Here is a 20,825-nt window from a genome sequence, read left to right on the forward strand (position 1 = left end):
CAACACCCAGGCGCGATGGCGATGGCGGCAGCAACAGGACACGGTGCGGTGGTGACAACTGGGCGCGGTCTCCCCTTCTCTCCACGCGTAGCAGCTTCGGTTAATGATGGTGGTAGCGACGGATGCATGAGGGTGAAGAAGTCGAACCCTCCTTAATCGCGGCGTCTTCCTCCCCTTCCCTTACTCCTTGACTCTCGATCTCTCCATCTTTCCCTCTCGATTTCTCCTCTTCCCCGTTTTTCCCCTTTTTCCCTTCTGTTTTTCCCTTTTTTTGAGTGTATGAACGATGTTGATTTGTGAAATTAGGTTAGAATTCGGTTTTTATTTTGTAATTTAGAGTTGGGATAAAATTTATATGAGTAATATAACAATTTTATAAAATATTTGAGATAAAATAACAATTTAAGATTCAAATATAATACTATAAAGATTACTTTCAAAACTCATAAGATTCTATATATTAATCTGTTGATGAGCTCAAATAATTATTTTTAATTTAAATTACAAAGATGAACATTCTAATCACATTTTATAAATATGATTAAAACCCGAAATATCAATTATTTTTAAATTTAATTATATGAACTTTCATTATTTTTCTATCACAACTTTAATTTTAATTTATATAAAATAACTAATTAAAATAGAAATTGTTCATAACTATTAATTATCTTAAACTTAAAGTATTTAGAAAAATCAATCTAATCATTTCTAACAAATTAATCTCTAAGAGCTCAATTATTTAATAAAACAAATCGTAATTCAATCATAATACAAATTTCTTAAATTAAATTGTATAATACTTCTATTATTGAATTTTAATTTCAAATAACCAATTATAAAATTTGCACAAGAATATTAATTAAATTAACTCCAAATATTAATAAAACTAATTTAATTACTCTTAATAGATTAGTTTATAAAATAAAAAGTTTAAATTAATAATAAGTCATAACTTTTTCATGATAAAAGTTACTTAAATTAAGCTATACAATTCTTTCTTATTTTTTAATTACTAAAATTACGCAAAATATTCAATTATAATAAAATTACTTAAGAATCTTAATTGATTTATAATGAAATTATCTCCGAATCTATTTAATTATTTCTAATAAAATAATTTCTAAAATTAAAAAGTTTAAACTTAATAAGATAAAATCACAATTTATTTATATTTATATTTTTAAAAATACAGGATGTTACAAAATAAAATTACTTTGAAAAAAATATATACACAATTTTTATTACTCTTAAAGTGTTTAACATTTTGAAAAAAAAATTGTTATAAAATATATTTATATTTTGTGACAAATAATTTTGTTACAAACAATATTGAATTTTGTGACAAATTAATTTTTTGTTACAAAATAATTGGAGTTTTTGAAATAAAAAGTTGTTTTGTTACAAAACAATTGGAGTTTTTGAAACAAAAAACAAAATTTGTTACAAAATATTTTGAATTTTTGCAACTTGTTTTTTTTTGTTACAAAATATTATAATATTTTGTAACAAAACACCATCTTGTTACATAAACTAACATAATTTGTAACAAAATAAAACAGGTTGTTACAAAATATTATTATGTTTTGCAACAATTTGTAATGTTGTTACAAAACATTATTCTTTTGTAACAATCACATATTATTACAAAATACTATTTTTTTGTAACAATTTTAAATTTGATATAAATTTTTTGTTACAAATATTCCATTTTTTTGTAGTGTTTGTTTGCTACTTCGCCTTGTCCATTGGCTTGAGGATGTTCTACTGATGTAAATTGGTGCTTGATTTTAAGACTAGCAACCGAATTCTAAAAGGTTGAGTCGGTGAATTGAGTTTTATTGTCTGTGGTGATGGAGTGCAAAACTCCAAACCTTGTGACAATATTCTTGTAAAGAAACTTCTGACTTTGTTGGGCTGTGATGGTCGCTAATGGTTTCACCTCAATCCATTTAGTAAAATAGTCAATTCCTACAATGAGGTATTTTATTTGTCCTGGAGCTTGAGGGAATGGTCCGAGGTGATCGAGACCTCACTTTGCGAATGACCACGGTGAGGTGACACTGATAAGCTCTTCGGGAGGTCTGACATGGAAGTTGGCATACTTCTGGCAAGGCGGGCATTTTTTGACGAACTCGGCCGCTTCCCTTTGTAAGGTCGGCCAAAAAAAGCCGCCTTGGATCACTTTCTTGGCTATTGATCGGGCTCCTAAGTAGTTTCCATATATTCTATTATGTACTTCCTCTAGGACCTCTTTGGTGTTAGAGATCAGGACGCACTTTAATAGAGGTGTAGATATCCCTCTTTTGTATAAACTATTGTGGACCAGGGTGTAATTTTGTGCTTCCCTTATGAGTCTTCGTGCCTCTTTTTCATCTTCAGGAATGATATCAAATTTAAGATAGTTGACTATGGGAGTCATCCATCTAAATTTTGGTGGAATATAGCCATTATTTCTGAGCTGTCATCTCCTTTTGACACTGATGGTATGTGGAGAGTTTCTTGGATGAGACTTCTATTGTTGCCTCCTGGCTTGGTGCTGGCTAACTTGGAGAGGGCATCTGCTCGGGCGTTAAATTTCCTAAGCTATATGTCGGACCTCTTTTCCTGAGAACTTTGCTAGTTGTTCTCGTGCTTCTTCTAGGTACTTCTTAATGCTGGGATATTTGGCTTGATAAATGTTGTTAACTTGGGAAGTTATCACCTGAGAATCATTGAACTCTCAACCTCTTTGCCCTAACTTCTTTAAACAGCTTCAAACCAGCAAGCAAGGTTTCATATTCCGCTTGATTATTGTAAGCAGGAAACTCGAACTTGAGTGATAGTTCGATCCGAGTTCCTTGCTCATTTTTCAGGATGACTTTTGCATCACTTTCGACTTTGTTGGATGACCCATCTACATATAGGTCCTAAGTCATCGAACTTCCTCAACCTTCAGTATACTCAGCCACAAAGTCGGCCAGATACTGGGATTTAATTACTATCCGAGCTTCATATCTCAAATCAAACTAGGATAGTTCCAGACTCATTGTAGCATCCTTCTTGCAATGTCTGTCTTTTATAAAATGTGCTTCATGGGTTGATTGGTTCGGACTTTTATGGTATGAGTCTAAAAGTAAGGTCGGAGCTGTCTGGAGGTGAGGATAAAAGCATATGTGAACTCTTCTATCTTTTGATAATTTAGCTCTGCCCCTTCTAAAGTTTTTCTCATGAAGTAGATGGGTTGCTATCCATTTTCATCTTCTTGGACTAGGGCTAAGGCTATAGCTAGGCTTGCAACTTCCAAGTAGAGGACGAGCTCTTCTCCTGGAATAGGTCGGGTAAGTATTAGGGATCGGCCCAACGACGCTTTAAAATTCTGAAAGGCTTGTTCGCATTTCTGTGTCCATTCAAATTGGCTCCCTTTTTTGATTATCGAGTACGAAGGTAGAGACTTTAATGCTGATCCTACTAGATACCTGGATAATGCTGCCAACCTTCCATTTAGTAGTTGAACTTCTTTGAGACAAGTTAAGATCTTCATCTCTAATGTTGTTATGCATTTGTCCAGGTTGGCCTCTATGCCCTGTTGGGTGAACATGAAGCTGAAGAATTTTTCAGCCTTCACTGCAAAGGTGCATTTTGAAGGATTTAATCTCAATCTATGCTTCCTTATTACGGAGAATACCTCGGAGAGGTCGGACAAAAGAGTGAAGTCGTCCTTAGTCTTGACGAGCATGTCGTCCATATATATATTTCCATGAGTTTTCCTAGGTGGGAGGAAAATACCTTGTTCATCAGTCGTTGGTATGTGGCTCTGGAATTCTTTAATTTGAAAGGAATTACTACATAGCAATAGTTAACCTTGGGAGTGTTGAAAGAGGTCTTTTCCTGGTCTAGCTTATGCATCGAGATTTGATTGCATCTCGAGTATGCGTCCATAAAAGGCAAATACCGATATCCTGAGGCTGAATCAACCAGGGCATCGATGCTTCGGAGAGGGTATGGATCCTTGGGGCAAGCCTTGTTGAGATCGGTGTAATCGACACACATCCTCCATTTTCCATTCTACCTTTTTACCAGAACCACATTAGCCATCCACAATGGATAATTTACCTCTCTTATGAATCCAGCTTCTAATAGTTCCTGCGCTTGTTCTTCCACGACCTGTATCCTTTCGGGACTGAGTTTTTGACACTTTTGCTGAATAAATCAAAAGCCCGGGTAGACAGTGAGTTTGTGAGACATGAGGTCAGGATCTATACCTGACATATCGGAGGCTTTCCAGGAAAAGAGGTCGGAGTTTCTTTGTAGGAGGCCAACCAGCTGTGCTTTCAGACCTTTCTCTAGGTTAGCTCCTATACTCGTTGTCTTTTCAGCATGATCTCCAATTTACACCTTTTCTATCTTCCCCTCCAGTTGGAGACGTAGTTCTTCCCGAGTTTGAACACTACCGAGTTCAATAGTGTTGACCTCTTTCTCACCTGCACTGCCTCTTAAATTGAGGCTTTCATTGTAACACTTTCTTACCAACTTTTGATCTCCCTTTATGGTGGCGATTCCTTCCGCAGTTGGAAATTTCATGCATAGGTAAGTTGTAGCCTGACCTACTAAGGTATTATAAGCAGCATGACGTCAACCACAATGTAGTCGATGCTTAACGTCCTTGACCTCGAGCCTTTAACAAAGGTGGTGTATAATGAGCTGAACCTTAGAGATTGGATTCGCATGTCTCCCAACCCAAAAAGGTTATATGGGTATGCCTTTAGATCCTTTTCCTCTAGCCCAAGCTTGTCAAAAGTGAGCTTAAATAGTATGTCCGCTGAACTCCCCTAGTTTACCAAATTTCTATAGAGATTTGCATTGGTAAGGATCATGGTTATCACTACTGGGTCATCATGGCCAGGAATTACTCCTTGTGCGTCCTCTTTGGTAAAAGAGATGGTTGGTAAATTGGGAATTCTATTGTCTTTCCCGACTTGGTATACTTCTTTAATATGCATTTTATGTGAGGATTTTGAGATTTCTCTTCCAGAAAACCCTCCATTTATCATATGTATGTGTCTCTCGGGAGTTTATGGGGGTCGATTTCACCGTCCTCTGCCATCGTCATCTTTCTTCCTCTTTCTTTGATCGTTCGATCTCTCAACCAAGTACCTTTCTAGCCGACCTTCCCTAGCTAACTTTTCTATGAAATTCTTTAAATCATAACAATTATTAGTAGAATGCCTATACAACTTGTGGTACTCACAGTATTCTATCCAAATTCCTTCCTTTTTATGTTTGACAGGGTGAGGAGTGGAAGCTTTTCGGTGTGGCATATCTCCCTATAGACATCTACAAGACAAACTTAGAGTGGGGTCGATCCCACGGAGATTGTTGGTATGAAGCAAGCTATGGTCACCTTGTAAATCTTAGTCAGGCAGACTCAAATGGGTATGGTGATATACGAATAAAGCATAAAGATAAAGATAGAGATACTTATGTATATCATTGGTGAGAGCTTCAGATAAGCGTATGAAGATGCTTTCCCTTCCGTCTCTCTGCTTTCCTACTGTCTTCATCCAATCCTTCTTACTCCTTTCCATGGCAAGCTTATGCAAGGGTTTCACCGTTGTCAGTGGCTACCTCCCATCCTCTCAGTGAAAATGTTCCTATGCTCTGTCACAGCATATGGCTAATCAGCTGTCGGTTCTCGGTCAGGCCGGAATAGAATCCATCGATTCTTTTGCGTCTGTCACTAACGCCCCGCCTGCTAGGAGTTTGAAGCACGTCACAGTCATTCAATCATTGAATCCTACTCAGAATACCACAGACAAGGTTAGACCTTCCGGATTCTCTTGAATGCCGCCATCAGTTCTCGCCTATACCACGAAGACTCTGATCTCACGAAATGGCTGGCTCGGTTGTCAGGCGAGCACTCGGTTGTCAGGCGATCAACCATGCATCGTGTATCAGGAATCCAAGAGATAAACACTAGAGCCTTGATTGCTTGTAGAACAAGAGTGGTTGTCAGTCACTTTGTTCATAGGTGAGAATGATGATGAGTGTCACGGATCATCACATTCATCAAGTTGAAGAACAAGTGATATCTTGAACAAAGAACAAGCGGAATTGAATAGAAGAACAATAGTAATTGCATTAATACTCGAGGTACAGCAGAGCTCCACACCTTAATCTATGGTGTGTAGAAACTCCACCGTTGAAAATACATAAGAACAAGAGTGATCATTGGCTTCGGCCCCAGAGAGGGAACCAGAAGAACCAAGATCTGATCTAAGAACTAGATGTCCGAAGATGAAAAATACAATAGTAAAAGGTCCTACTTATAGGGAACTAGTAGCTTAAGAATTACAAAGATGAGTAAATGACATAAAAATCCACTTTCGGGCCCACTTGGTGTGTGCTTGGGCTGAGCAATGAAGCATTTTTCGTGTAGAGACTCTTCTTGGAGTTAAACGCCAGCTTTTATGCCAGTTTGGGCGTTTAACTCCCATTTTGGTGCCAGTTCCGGCGTTTAACGCTGGGAATTCTGAGGGCAAAAACTTGGTGCGCGAAATTGTGATCACTACACAACTTTGCACAACTAACCAGCAAGTGCACTGGGTCGTCCAAGTAATAAACCTTACGCGAGTAAGGGTCGATCCCACGGAGATTGTTGGTATGAAGCAAGCTATGGTCACCTTGTAAATCTTAGTCAGGCAGACTCAAATGGGTATGGTGATATACGAATAAAGCATAAAGATAAAGATAGAGATACTTATGTATATCATTGGTGAGAGCTTCAGATAAGCGTATGAAGATGCTTTCCCTTCCGTCTCTCTGCTTTCCTACTGTCTTCATCCAATCCTTCTTACTCCTTTCCATGGCAAGCTTATGCAAGGGTTTCACCGTTGTCAGTGGCTACCTCCCATCCTCTCAGTGAAAATGTTCCTATGCTCTGTCACAGCATATGGCTAATCAGCTGTCGGTTCTCGGTCAGGCCGGAATAGAATCCATCGATTCTTTTGCGTCTGTCACTAACGCCCCGCCTGCTAGGAGTTTGAAGCACGTCAGAGTCATTCAATCATTGAATCCTACTCAGAATACCACAGACAAGGTTAGACCTTCCGGATTCTCTTGAATGCCGCCATCAGTTCTCGCCTATACCACGAAGACTCTGATCTCACGAAATGGCTGGCTCGGTTGTCAGGCGAGCACTCGGTTGTCAGGCGATCAACCATGCATCGTGTATCAGGAATCCAAGAGATAAACACTAGAGCCTTGATTGCTTGTAGAACAAGAGTGGTTGTCAGTCACTTTGTTCATAGGTGAGAATGATGATGAGTGTCACGGATCATCACATTCATCAAGTTGAAGAACAAGTGATATCTTGAACAAAGAACAAGCGGAATTGAATAGAAGAACAATAGTAATTGCATTAATACTCGAGGTACAGCAGAGCTCCACACCTTAATCTATGGTGTGTAGAAACTCCACCGTTGAAAATACATAAGAACAAGAGTGATCATTGGCTTCGGCCCCAGAGAGGGAACCAGAAGAACCAAGATCTGATCTAAGAACTAGATGTCCGAAGATGAAAAATACAATAGTAAAAGGTCCTACTTATAGGGAACTAGTAGCTTAAGAATTACAAAGATGAGTAAATGACATAAAAATCCACTTCCGGGCCCACTTGGTGTGTGCTTGGGCTGAGCAATGAAGCATTTTTCGTGTAGAGACTCTTCTTGGAGTTAAACGCCGGCTTTTATGCCAGTTTGGGCGTTTAACTCCCATTTTGGTGCCAGTTCCGACGTTTAACGCTGGGAATTCTGAGGGTGACTTTGAACGCCGGTTTGGGCCATCAAATCTTGGGCAAAGTATGGACTATCATATATTGCTGGAAAGCCCAGGATGTCTACTTTCCAACGCCGTTGAGAGCGCGCCAATTGGGCTTCTGTAGCTCCAGAAAATCCACTTCGAGTGCAGGGAGGTCAGAATCCAACAGCATCTGCAGTCCTTTTCAGTCTCTGAATCAGATTTTTGCTCAGGTCCCTCAATTTCAGCCAGAAAATACCTGAAATCACAGAAAAACACACAAACTCATAGTAAAGTCCAGAAAAGTGAATTTTAACTAAAAACTAATAAAAATATACTAAAAACTCAACTCAAACTACTAAAAACATACTAAAAATAATGCCAAAAAGGGTACAAATTATCCGCTCATCACAACACCAAACTTAAATTGTTGCTTGTCCCCAAGCAACTGAAAATCAAATAAGATAAAAAGAAGAGAATATGCAATGAATTCCAAAAACATCTATGAAGATCAGTATTAATTAGATGAGCGGGACTTTTAGCTTTTTGCATCTGAACAGTTTTGGCATCTCACTCTATCCTTTGAAATTCAGAATGATTGGCTTCTTTAGGAACTCAGAATCCAGATAGTGTTATTGATTCTCCTAGTTAAGTATGATGATTCTTGAACACAGCTACTATTTGAGTCTTGGCCGTGGCCCAAAGTACTCTGTCTTCCAGTATTACCACCGGATACATACATGCCACAGACACATGATTGGGTGAACCTTTTCAGATTGTGACTTAGCTTTGCTAAAGTCCCCAATTAGAGGTGTCCAGGGTTCTTAAGCACACTCTTATTGCCTTGGATCACAACTTTATTTCTTTCTTTTTTCTTTCTTTTTCGTTTTTTTTTCGCTTGCTTCTCCTTTTTTTTTTGTATTCACTGCTTTTTCTTGCTTCAAGAATCATTTTTATGATTTTTCAGATCCTCAGTAACATGTCTCCTTTTTCATCATTCTTTCAAGAGCCAACATTCATGAACCACAAATTCAAAAGACATATGCACTGTTTAAGCATACATTCAGAGAACAAAAGTGTTGCCACCACATCAAAATAATTAAACTGTTATAAAATTTAAAATTCATGCAATTCTTTTCTTTTTCAATTAAGAACTTTGTTTATTTAAGAAAGGTGATGGATTCATAGGACATTCATAACTTTAAGGCATAGACACTAATGATCATAAGACACAAACATAGATAAACATAAGCACTAAAATTCGAAAAACAAAAAAATAAAGAACAAGGAGATTAAAGAACGGGTCCACCTTAGTGATGGCGGCTTGTTCTTCCTCTTGAAGGTCTTATGGAGTGCTTGAGCTCCTCAATGTCTCTTCCTTGTCTTTGTTGCTCCTCTCTCATGATTCTTTGATCTTCTCTAATTTCATGGAGGATGATGGAGTGTTCTTGATGCTCCACCCTTAGTTGTCCCATGTTGGAACTCAACTCTCCTAGGGAGGTGTTAATTTGCTCCCAATAGTCTTGTGGAGGAAAGTGCATCCCTTGAGGTATCTCAGGGATCTCATGATGAGAGGGGTCTCTTGTTTGCTCCATCCTTTTCTTGGTGATGGGCTTGTCCTCATCAATAAGGACGTCTCCCTCTATGTCAACTCCAACTGAATAACAGAGGTGACAAATGAGATGAGGAAAGGCTAACCTTGCTAAGGTAGAGGACTTATCCGCCACCTTATAGAGTTCTTGGGCTATAACCTCATGAACTTCCACTTCTTCTCCAATCATGATGCTATGAATCATGATGGCCCAGTCTAGAGTAACTTCGGACCGGTTGCTAGTGGGAATGATTGAGCGTTGGATAAACTCCAACCATCCTCTAGCCACGGGTTTGAGGTCATGCCTTCTCAATTGAACCGGCTTTCCTCTTGAATCTCTCTTCCATTGTGCGCCCTCTTCACATATGACTGTGAGGACTTGGTCCAACCTTTGATCAAAGTTGACCCTTCTAGTGTAAGGATGTTCATCTCCTTGCATCATAGGCAAGTTGAATGCTAACCTTACATTTTCCGGACTAAAATCCAAGTATTTCCCCCGAACCATAGTAAGCCAATTCTTTGGATCCGGGTTCACACTTTGATCATGGTTCTTGGTGATCCATGCATTGGCATAGAACTCTTGAACCATTAAGATTCCGACTTGTTGAATGGGGTTGGTAAGAACTTCCCAACCTCTTCTTCGGATCTCATGTCGGATCTCCGGATATTCACTCTTTTTGTGTGAAAAAGGGACCTCGGGGATCACCTTCTTCAAGGCCACAACTTCATAGAAGTGGTCTTGATGCACCCTTGAGATGAATCTCTCCATCTCCCATGACTCGGAGGTGGAAGCTTTTGCCTTCCCTTTCCTCTTTCTAGAGGTTTCTCCGGTCTTGGATGCCATAAATGGTTATGGAAAAACAAAAAGCAATGCTTTTACCACACCAAACTTAAAAGGTTTGCTCGTCCTCGAGCAAGAGAAGAAAGAAGAGAGTAGAAGAAGAAGAAATGAGGAAGAAGGGAATGGCTTTGTGTTCGGCCAAAGAGGGTGAGAAGTGGTGTTTAGGTTGTGTGAAAATGAAGGGGTAAAGAAGGGTTTATATAGGAGAGGAGGGGCTTATGGTTCGGTCATGTATGGGTGGGTTTGGGAGGGAAAGTGGTTTGAATTTGAAGGGTGAGGTAGGTGGGGTTTTATGAAGGATGGATGTGAGTGGTGAAGAGAAAGATGGGATTTGATAGGTGAAGGGTTTTTGGGGAAGAGGGGTGAGGTGATTGGTGAATGGGTGAAGAAGAGAGGGAGTGGCGGGGTAGGTGGGGATCCTGTGGGGTCCACAGATCCTGTGGTGTCAAGGAAAAGTCATCCCTGCACCAAATGGCATGAAAAAACACGTTTTGTGCCAAATCTGGCGTTAAACGCCGGGCTGGTGCCCATTTCTGGCGTTTAACGCCAGGTTCTTACCCTTTCCTGGCGTTTAACGCCAGTCTGGTGCCCCTTTCTGGCGTTAAACGCCCAGAATGGTGCCAGACTGGGCGTTAAACGCCCATCTGCTAGCCTTACTGGCGTTTAAACGCCAGTAAGTTCTTCCTCCAGGGTGTGCTGTTTTTCTTCCTGTTTTTCATTCTGTTTTTGCTTTTTCAATTGATTTTGTGACTTCTTATGATCATCAACCTACAAAAAAAAAAACATAAAATAACAAAAGGAAATAGATAAAATATAACATTGGGTTGCCTCCCAACAAGCGCTTCTTTAATGTCAGTAGCTTGACAGAGGGCTCTCATGGAGCCTCACAAATACTTAGAGCAATGTTGGAACCTCCCAACACCAAACTTAGAGTTTGAATGTGGGGGTTCAACACCAAACTTAGAGTTTGGTTGTGGCCTCCCAACACCAAACTTAGAGTTTGGCTGTGGGGGCTCTGCTTGACTCTGATTTGAGAGAAGCTCTTCATGCTTCCTCTCCATGGTGACAGAGGGATATCCTTGAGCTTTAAACACAAAGGATTCTTCATTCACTTGAATGATCAGTTCACCTCCATCAACATCAATCACAGCCTTAGCTGTGGCTAGGAAGGGTCTGCCAAGGATGATGGTTTCATCCATGCACTTCCCAGTCTCTAGGACTATGAAATCAGTATGAATGTAATGGTCTTCAATCTTCACCAAAACATTCTCTACAAGTCCATGAGCTTGTTTTCTTGAGTTGTCTGCCATCTCTAATGAGATTCTTGCAGCTTGCACCTCAAAGATCCCTAGCTTCTCCATTACAGAGAGAGGCATGAGGTTTACACTTGACCCTAAGTCACACAGAGCCTTCTGGAAGGCCATGGTGCCTATGGTACAAGGTATTGAAAACTTCCCAGGATCTTGTCTCTTTTGAGGTAATTTCTGCCTAGACAAGTCATCCAGTTCTTTGGTGAGCAAAGGGGGTTCATCCTCCCAAGTCTCGTTTCCAAATAACTTGTCATTTAGCTTCATGATTGCTCCAAGGTATTTAGCAACTTGCTCTTCAGTGACATACTCATCCTCTTCAGAGGAAGAATACTCATCAGAGCTCATGAATGGCAGAAGTAAATCCAATGGAATCTCTATGGTCTCATTTTGAGCCTCAGATTCCCATGGTTCCTCATTTGGGAACTTAGTGGAGGTCATTGCACGCCCACTGAGGTCTTCCTCAGTGGCGTTCACTTCCTCTCCTTCCTCTCCAAATTCGGCCATGTTGATGGCCTTGCACTCTCCTTTTGGATTTTCTTCTGTGTTACTTGGAAGAGTACTTGGAGGGAGTTCAGTAACTTTCTTGCTCAGCTGTCCCACTTGTGCCTCCAAATTTCTAATGGAGGACCTTGTTTCAGTCATGAAACTTTGAGTGGTTTTGATTAGATCAGAGACCATGGTTGCTAAGTCAGAGGGGTTCTGCTTAGAATTCTCTGTCTATTGCTGAGAAGATGATGGAAAAGGCTTGCCATTGCTAAACCTGTTTCTTCCACCATTATTGTTGTTGAAACCTTGTTGAGGTCTCTCTTGATTCTTCCATGAGAAATTTGGGTAATTTCTCCATGAAGAATTATAGGTGTTTCCATAGGGTTCTCCTAGGTAATTCACCTCTTCCATTGAAGGGTTCTCAGGATCATTGGCTTCTTCCTCAGATGAAGCATCCTTAGTACTGCTTGGTGCATTTTGCATTCCAGACAGACTTTGAGAAATCAAATTGACTTGTTGAGTCAATATCTTGTTCTGAGCCAATATGGCATTCAGAGCATCAATCTCAAGAACTCCTTTCTTCTGACTTGTCCCATTGTTCACAGGATTTCTTTCAGAAGTGTACATGAATTGGTTATTTGCAACCATTTCAATTAGCTCTTGAGCTTCTGTAGGCGTCTTCTTCAGATGAAGAGATCCTCCAGCAGAGCTATCCAAAGACATCTTGGATAGTTCAGAGAGACCATCATAGAAAATACCTATGATGCTCCATTCAGAAAGCATGTCAGATGGACATTTTCTGATCAATTGTTTGTATCTTTCCCAAGCTTCATAGAGGGATTCTCCATCCTTCTGTCTGAAGGTTTGGACTTCCACTCTAAGCTTACTCAATTTTTGAGGTGGAAAGAACTTTGCCAAGAAGGCATTGACTAGCTTTTCCCATGAGTCCAGGCTTTCTTTAGGTTGTAAGTCCAACCATGTTCTAACTCTGTCTCTTACAGCAAAAGGGAATAGCATAAGTCTGTAGACCTCAGGGTCAACCCCATTAGTCTTGACAGTGTCACAGATTTGCAAGAATTCAGCTAAGAACTGATGAGGATCTTCCAATGGAAGTCCATTGAACTTGCAATTCTGTTGCATTAGAGAAACTAATTGAGGCTTAAGCTCAAAGTTGTTTGCTCCAATGGCAGGGATAGAGATGCTTCTCCCATAGAAGTCGGGAGTAGGTGCAGTAAAGTCACCCAGCACCTTCCTTGCATTGTTGGCATTGTTGTTGTTTTCGGCTGCCATGTGTTCTTCTTCTTTGAAGAATTCGGTTAGGTCCTCTACAGAGAGTTGTGCCTTAGCTTCTCTTAGCTTTCGCTTCAAGGTCCTTTCAGGTTCAGGGTCAGCTTCAACAAGAATGCCTTTGTCTTTGCTCCTGCTCATAAGAAAGAGAAGAGAACAAGAAAATATGGAATCCTCTATGTCACAGTATAGAGATTCCTTGAGGTGTCAGAAGAACAGAAAAATAGAAAGAAGAGGTAGAAGAGTTCGAACTTAATTAGATAGAGTTCGAATTGTGCATTGAGAAGGGGTAGTACTCCATAAATAGAAGGATGTGGGAAGAGAGGAAGAAATTTTCGAAAATCAAGTGAAATATTTTGAAAAACATTTTTGAAAAACTTTAATTGATTTTCGAAAATCAAGAGTGGGAAAGAAATCAAGTAATTTTTGAAAAAGATTTTGAAATTAGAAATCAAAAAGATATGATTAAAAACTGTTTTGAAAAAGATGTGATTAAAAAGATATGATTGAAAAGTTATGGTTTTAAAAAGATATGATTGAAAAGATATGATTTTGAAAACAATTTGAAAAGATTTTATTTTAAAAATTAATGACTTGCCTAACAAGAAAAGATATGATTCAAACATTAAACCTTTCTCAACAGAAAAGGTAACATACTTGAAATGTTGAATCAAATCATTAATTGATAGCAAGTATCTTTGAAAAAGGAAAGAAATTGATTTTGAAAACAAAATCCTCCCCCTTGTGCCATCCTGGCGTTAAACGCCCAGAATGGTGCACATTCTGGCGTTTAACGCCCAATGCACTACCTTTTTGGGCGTTAAACGCCCAACCAGGCACCCTGGCTGGCGTTTAAACGCCAGTCTGTCCTTCTTCACTGGGCGTTTTGAACGCCCAGCTTTTTCTGTATAATTCCTCTGCAGCATGTTCTGAATCTTCAATTCTCTGTATTATTGACTTGAAAAGACATAAATTAGAAATATTTTTGGATTTTTAATAATAAAAAATGCAACCAAAATCAAATAACAATGCATGCAAGACACCAAACTTAGCAGTTTGTATACTATTGACACTAACAAAATGAGAATGCATATGACAAACAACAGAAATACTCAAGTCAATAGAATTCAAAGATCAAAACAAGGAAATCATCAAGAACAACTTGAAGATTAATGAAGACACATGCATAAATTCGAAAAATGCAAGAAGAACAGAAACATGCAATTGACACCAAACTTAAAACGAGACACTAGACTTAAACAAAAAATATTTTTGGTTTTTATGATTTTTATAATTTTTTTGTGCTTTTTCGAAAATTAAGTGGAAAAGAAAATAAAGGTATCAAAATTCTTAATGAGAATTCCAGGAATCATGCAATGTTAGTCTAAAGCTTTAGTCTAAAGGAATTAGACATAGCTAGCCAAGCTTCAGCAGGACATTGGATTCTAGAGCTAAATTGATGAGGATCAATCAGCTTTGGTGATGATAAGAACATCACCTTGAAACACTAGAATTCATTCTTTAAGAACTCTGAAAAAAATAAATACCTAATCTAAGCAACAAGATGAACCGTTAGTTGTCCATACTCGAACAATCCCCGGCAACGGCGCCAAAAACTTGGTGCGCGAAATTGTGATCACTACACAACTTTGCACAACTAACCAGCAAGTGCACTGGGTCGTCCAAGTAATAAACCTTACGCGAGTAAGGGTCGATCCCACGGAGATTGTTGGTATGAAGCAAGCTATGGTCACCTTGTAAATCTTAGTCAGGCAGACTCAAATGGGTAAGGTGATATACGAATAAAGCATAAAGATAAAGATAGAGATACTTATGTATATCATTGGTGAGAGCTTCAGATAAGCGTATGAAGATGCTTTCCCTTCCGTCTCTCTGCTTTCCTACTGTCTTCATCCAATCCTTCTTACTCCTTTCCATGGCAAGCTTATGCAAGGGTTTCACCGTTGTCAGTGGCTACCTCCCATCCTCTCAGTGAAAATGTTCCTATGCTCTGTCACAGCATATGGCTAATCAGCTGTCGGTTCTCAGTCAGGCCGGAATAGAATCCATCGATTCTTTTGCGTCTGTCACTAACGCCCCGCCTGCTAGGAGTTTGAAGCACGTCACAGTCATTCAATCATTGAATCCTACTCAGAATACCACAGACAAGGTTAGACCTTCCGGATTCTCTTGAATGCCGCCATCAGTTCTCGCCTATACCACGAAGACTCTGATCTCACGGAATGGCTAGCTCGGTTGTCAGGCGAGCACTCGGTTGTCAGGCGATCAACCATGCATCGTGTATCAGGAATCCAAGAGATAAACACTAGAGCCTTGATTGCTTGTAGAACAAGAGTGGTGTCAGTCACTTGTTCATAGGTGAGAATGATGATGAGTGTCACGGATCATCACATTCATCAAGTTGAAGAACAAGTGATATCTTGAACAAAGAACAAGCGGAATTGAATAGAAGAACAATAGTAATTGCATTAATACTCGAGGTACAGCAGAGCTCCACACCTTAATCTATGGTGTGTAGAAACTCCACCGTTGAAAATACATAAGAACAAGAGTGATCATTGGCTTCGGCCCCAGAGAGGGAACCAGAAGAACCAAGATCTGATCTAAGAACTAGATGTCCGAAGATGAAAATACAATAGTAAAAGGTCCTACTTATAGGGAACTAGTAGCTTAAGAATTACAAAGATGAGTAAATGACATAAAAATCCACTTCCGGGCCCACTTGGTGTGTGCTTGGGCTGAGCAATGAAGCATTTTTCGTGTAGAGACTCTTCTTGGAGTTAAACGCCAGCTTTTATGCCAGTTTGGGCGTTTAACTCCTATTTTGGTGCCAGTTCCGGCGTTTAACGCTGGGAATTCTGAGGGTGACTTTGAACGCCGGTTTGGGCCATCAAATCTTGGGCAAAGTATGGACTATCATATATTGCTGGAAAGCCCAGGATGTCTACTTTTCAACGCCATTGAGAGCGCGCCAATTGGGCTTCTGTAGCTCCAGAAAATCCACTTCGAGTGCAGGGAGGTCAGAATCCAACAGCATCTGCAGTCCTTTTCAGTCTCTGAATCAGATTTTTGCTCAGGTCCCTCAATTTCAGCCAGAAAATACCTGAAATCACAGAAAAACACACAAACTCATAGTAAAGTCCAGAAAAGTGAATTTTAGCTAAAAACTAATAAAAATATACTAAAAACTCAACTCAAACTACTAAAAACATACTAAAAATAATGCCAAAAAGGGTACAAATTATCCGCTCATCACCAGGTCATCAAAGCAAGTTACCGACTTGCGTGGTAAGTTGTAGAACCATTTCATTACAGCTTTAGTCATAGTTGTCGGGAAGGCTTTGCAATGAGTTGTATCAGAAGCATCAGCTAGGTACATCCGAGTTTTGAAATTACTGAGGTGATGCCTATAATTAGCCATTCCATCATAAAGATCCATGTCGATAGTGAAGTTTTGAGGAACCCTGGCTCGCATGATCTCTTCAACAAATGGATCTTCACCTCCAAGAGGGCTTTCCTCTCGATCTGTTCTATTACTCTATCTTTGGAGGTTGGTTTCTAACCTCAAAAGCTTTTTCTCCAACTCTTTTCATCATCGCACTTCTTTTCATAATTCCTGTTCTGCTTCTCGTTGTCGCTCAGCCTCTAGCTCAAGCTATTCTAATCGTCTGAGGTGGCCGTGAACTAACCCTAATATTTTTGTTGGATGGAGCGGTTCTTCATCTTCTGACGGGTGGACCTCCGAATGAATGCACCGCGATGAGGGTTTCCTAATGTTCCTTCCCTGTGGGGGGCATTTGTTTTCTTTCAAGGTGGAGGTAATGCCAGCATCAAGGCGTCGTGGTGGGACACTGGCTCTGATTCATACATTGTATAACCGTCTTCATGTTGATTGTTGGTGGACGAAATTGTGATCCTTTTTCCTTGTAATTGGATTTTAGAAATTGGCACGAGTGAACACAACTCCGTTCAACTAACCAGCAAGTGTACTGGGTCGTGCAAGTAATACCTTACGTGAGTAAGGGTCGAATCCACAGAGATTATTGGTTTGAAGCAATCAATATTTATTCTATTAATTTTAGTCAGGATGTTAATAGGATTACTTGGATTAAAAGTGAAATTACCAGATTTGATTAGAGGAGTAAAAGAGAAGAACAGCGTTACTTGTTAGGCAGTAATGAGAAATATGTTGGGGTTTTGGAGATGCTTTGTCCTCTGAACTTCAACTCTTCCTTGGAATCCTCTTCTCACACGCAGGTTCCTTCCATGGCAAGCTCTATGTAGGGTGTCACCGTTGTCAATGGCTACTTCCCATCCTCGCAGTGAAAGCTAATGCTCACGCTCTGTCACAGTACGGCCAATCACCGGTTGGTTCCCGCTCCTACTGGAATAGAATCCCTCTTTTGCGGTCACTAACGCCCAGCAGGTTAAAGTTTGAAGCACGTCACAGCCATTCAATCCCGGAATCCTACTCGGAATACCACAGACAAGGTTTAGACTTTCCGGATTCTCATGAATGCCGCCATCTATCCGGCTTATACCACGAAGATTCTGTTGGGGAATCTAAGAGATATTCATTCAATGATGTAGAACGGAGGTGGTTGTCAGGCACACGTTCATGGGTTGAGGAAGGTGATGAGTGTCACGGATCATCACCTTCTTCACAGTTAAGCGCGAATAAACATCTTAGACAAGAACAAGCGTGTTTGAATGGAAAACAAAGGAATTGTATTAAATCATCGAGACGCTGCAGAGCTCCTCACCCCCAACAATGGAGTTTAGAGACTCATGCCGTCACAAAGTATGTAATTCAGATCTGAAAATGTCATGAGGTACAAGATAAGTCTGTAAAAGTTGTTTAAATAGTAAACTAGTAACCTAGGTTTACAGAAAAATGAATAAACTAAGATAATTGGTGCAGAAATCCACTTCTGGGGCCCACTTGGTGTGTGCTGGGGCTGAGACTAAAGCTTTCCACGTGTAAAGGCCTTTCTTGGCGTCAAACTCCAGGTTTTGACGTGTTTTGGGCGTTCAACTCCGGATCATGACGTTTTTCTGGCGTTTAACTCCAGACAGCAGCATGTACTTGGCGTTCAACGCCAAGTTACGTCCTCTATCCTTGCGCAAAGTATGGACTATTATATATTGCTGGAAAGCCCTGGATGTCTAATTTCCAACGCCGTTGAGAGCGCGCCAATTGGACTTCTGTAGCTCCAGAAAATCCATTTCGAGTGCAGGGAGGTCAGGATCCAACAGCATCAGCAGTCCTTTTTCAGCCTAAGTCAGATTTTTGCTCAGCTCCCTCAATTTCAGCCAGAAAATACCTGAAATCACAGAAAAACACACAACTCATAGTAAAGTCCAGAATATGATTTTTGCCTAAAAACTAATATTATTTTACTAAAAACTAACTGAAACATGCTAAAATCTACATGAAATTACCCCCAAAAAGCGTACAAAATATCCGCTCATCACAACACCAAACTTAAACTGTTGCTTGTCCTCAAGCAACTAGATGAATAAAATAGGTTCTAACAGAAATAAGAAGTAATAAATTTTTGAGTTTTAAATGAGGCTCAGATTTATTAGATAGCGGTTTTAAATGAGGCTCAGATTTATTAGATGAGCGGGAACACAGTTATTTTATGAGTCTTGGCTGTGGCCCTAAGCACTTTGTTTTCCAGTATTACCACCGGATACATAAATGCCACAGACACATAACTGGGTGAACCTTTTCAGATTGTGACTCAGCTTTGCTAGAGTCCCCAGTCAGTGGTGTCCAAAGCTCTTAGCACACTCTTTTGCTTTGGATCACGACTTTAACCACTCAGTCTCAAGCTTTTCACTTGGACCTCCATGACACAAGCACATGGTTAGGGACAGCTGGATTTAGCCGCTTAGGCCTGGATTTTATTTCCTTGGGCCCTCCTATCCATAGATGCTCAAAGCCTTGGATCCTTTTTACCCTTGCCTTTTGGTTTTAAGGGCTGCTTGGCTTTTATTCCTTTGATTGTAATTATATATATATATATATTTTTTTTTGAACTGCTTTTTCTTGCTTTAAGAATCATCTTCATCCTTTCAGGAGCCAATATTCATCAAATTCAAAATACAATTTATGCACTGTTCAAGCATTCATTCAGAGAACAAAAGTATTGCCACCACATATAATTAATTATAAATTTATTATTAAGAACTCGAAAAATATAGATTACTTCTTTATTCTAAAATAAAATCTACTACTTTATTCATGCCTGATGATGATGAGAAAAATAAACTATAGCTTAATTGGAAATAAAATCAAAATAGACATACTAATTACTACTAAATATCTCCTAAGGTGAATTTCAAATAAAAAAAAAAACGCTATCACTAAATTAAAGCAGGAAAATTGGAACTCAGCAACCTGTTGTTTTGAGGAAGGAAGTGTTCCTCTAATCTCTGGGGTGTTGTTCAAGGATTAATTTTTGGCGCTTCAGCTCCCTTAGATCACGCCCTTGCTCCTCCTGTTCTTTGAGCAGTTTGCAAAGCATGCTACTTTGATTATTCTGTTCTTCCTTTATTTGATCCATAGCTTCTTGCAAGTTAGAGATAGATGCTTCAAGATGTTCCCAAAATTCGAATTGAGGTAGCTCTGGGAGGGCTTCCTGTGCTCTCCTCTTATGTGGATCATCTTGTTGTTGCCTGACCATTGATATTCCAGTAATTGGCTTTTCAACTGGGATGTACTCTGTTATTCCCATCTTCACTCCGGCATCTTTGCAGAGCATAGAAATTAAGCTTGGATAGGCCAATCTGGCGTCTTTAGAGTTCCTGTTTGCTACTTTGTATAGCTCACATGAGATCAGCTGATGGACTTCTACCTCTTTTCCCAACATGATGCAGTGAATCATGACAGCTCTTTTGATGGTTACTTCAGAACGGTTGCTGGTGGGCAATATGGAACCCCTAACGAAATCCAGCCAGCCTCTGGCTACTGGTTTTAGATCCTCCTTTTTAGTTGAACTGGGTCGCCAGTTGTGCTGGTAGTCCACTTGGCTCCAGGGATGCATATATCCTCCAGAATCTTGTCCAACCCTTTATTGACCCTCATCATTCTCCTATTAAAGGAGTCTGGGTCGTCTTTTAGTTGAGGAATCTTGAATATCTCCCTGGATCAAGATAGCAGCTCCAACGATTCTTTGCCTTTCTGTCTGCCATAGATTAGCATAGAACTCTTGAACCATGTTTCTTCCCACTTTGTTTTCAGTTCAGGATGGCCAGAATTTTCCCAATGCTGTTTCTGATTTGCTCTTGGATCTCCGGATATCATCTTCTTTCAATCAATCTGACTTCCGGGATCACTGATCTGTGACTCATTTTATAATAATGATCTGAATGTTCTTTAGATAAGAACTTCCCTTGATTCCAAAGTGGCTTTGGAGTGCTTTCTTCTTGCCCTTTTGGGTGGGTTGCTTTCCTCTTGGGCCATGAATTTGATGATCACGGATATCCACACCAAACTTAGAGCTTT

General features: G+C 39.8%; 1 non-coding gene across 1 annotated transcript; it reads left to right on the forward strand.

Annotated features, from left to right (window-relative positions):
- The first annotated feature begins 12,785 nt into the window (after positions 1–12,785).
- LOC130948635 (small nucleolar RNA R71) lies at positions 12,786–12,889 on the forward strand. The gene has a single exon (XR_009073133.1). It is a non-coding gene; the product is annotated as a small nucleolar RNA R71 (small nucleolar RNA).
- Positions 12,890–20,825: the final 7,936 nt, after the last annotated feature.

The sequence above is a fragment of the Arachis stenosperma genome, chromosome 1, assembly GCF_014773155.1.
Source record: "Arachis stenosperma cultivar V10309 chromosome 1, arast.V10309.gnm1.PFL2, whole genome shotgun sequence".
Lineage (NCBI taxonomy): Eukaryota > Viridiplantae > Streptophyta > Magnoliopsida > Fabales > Fabaceae > Arachis > Arachis stenosperma.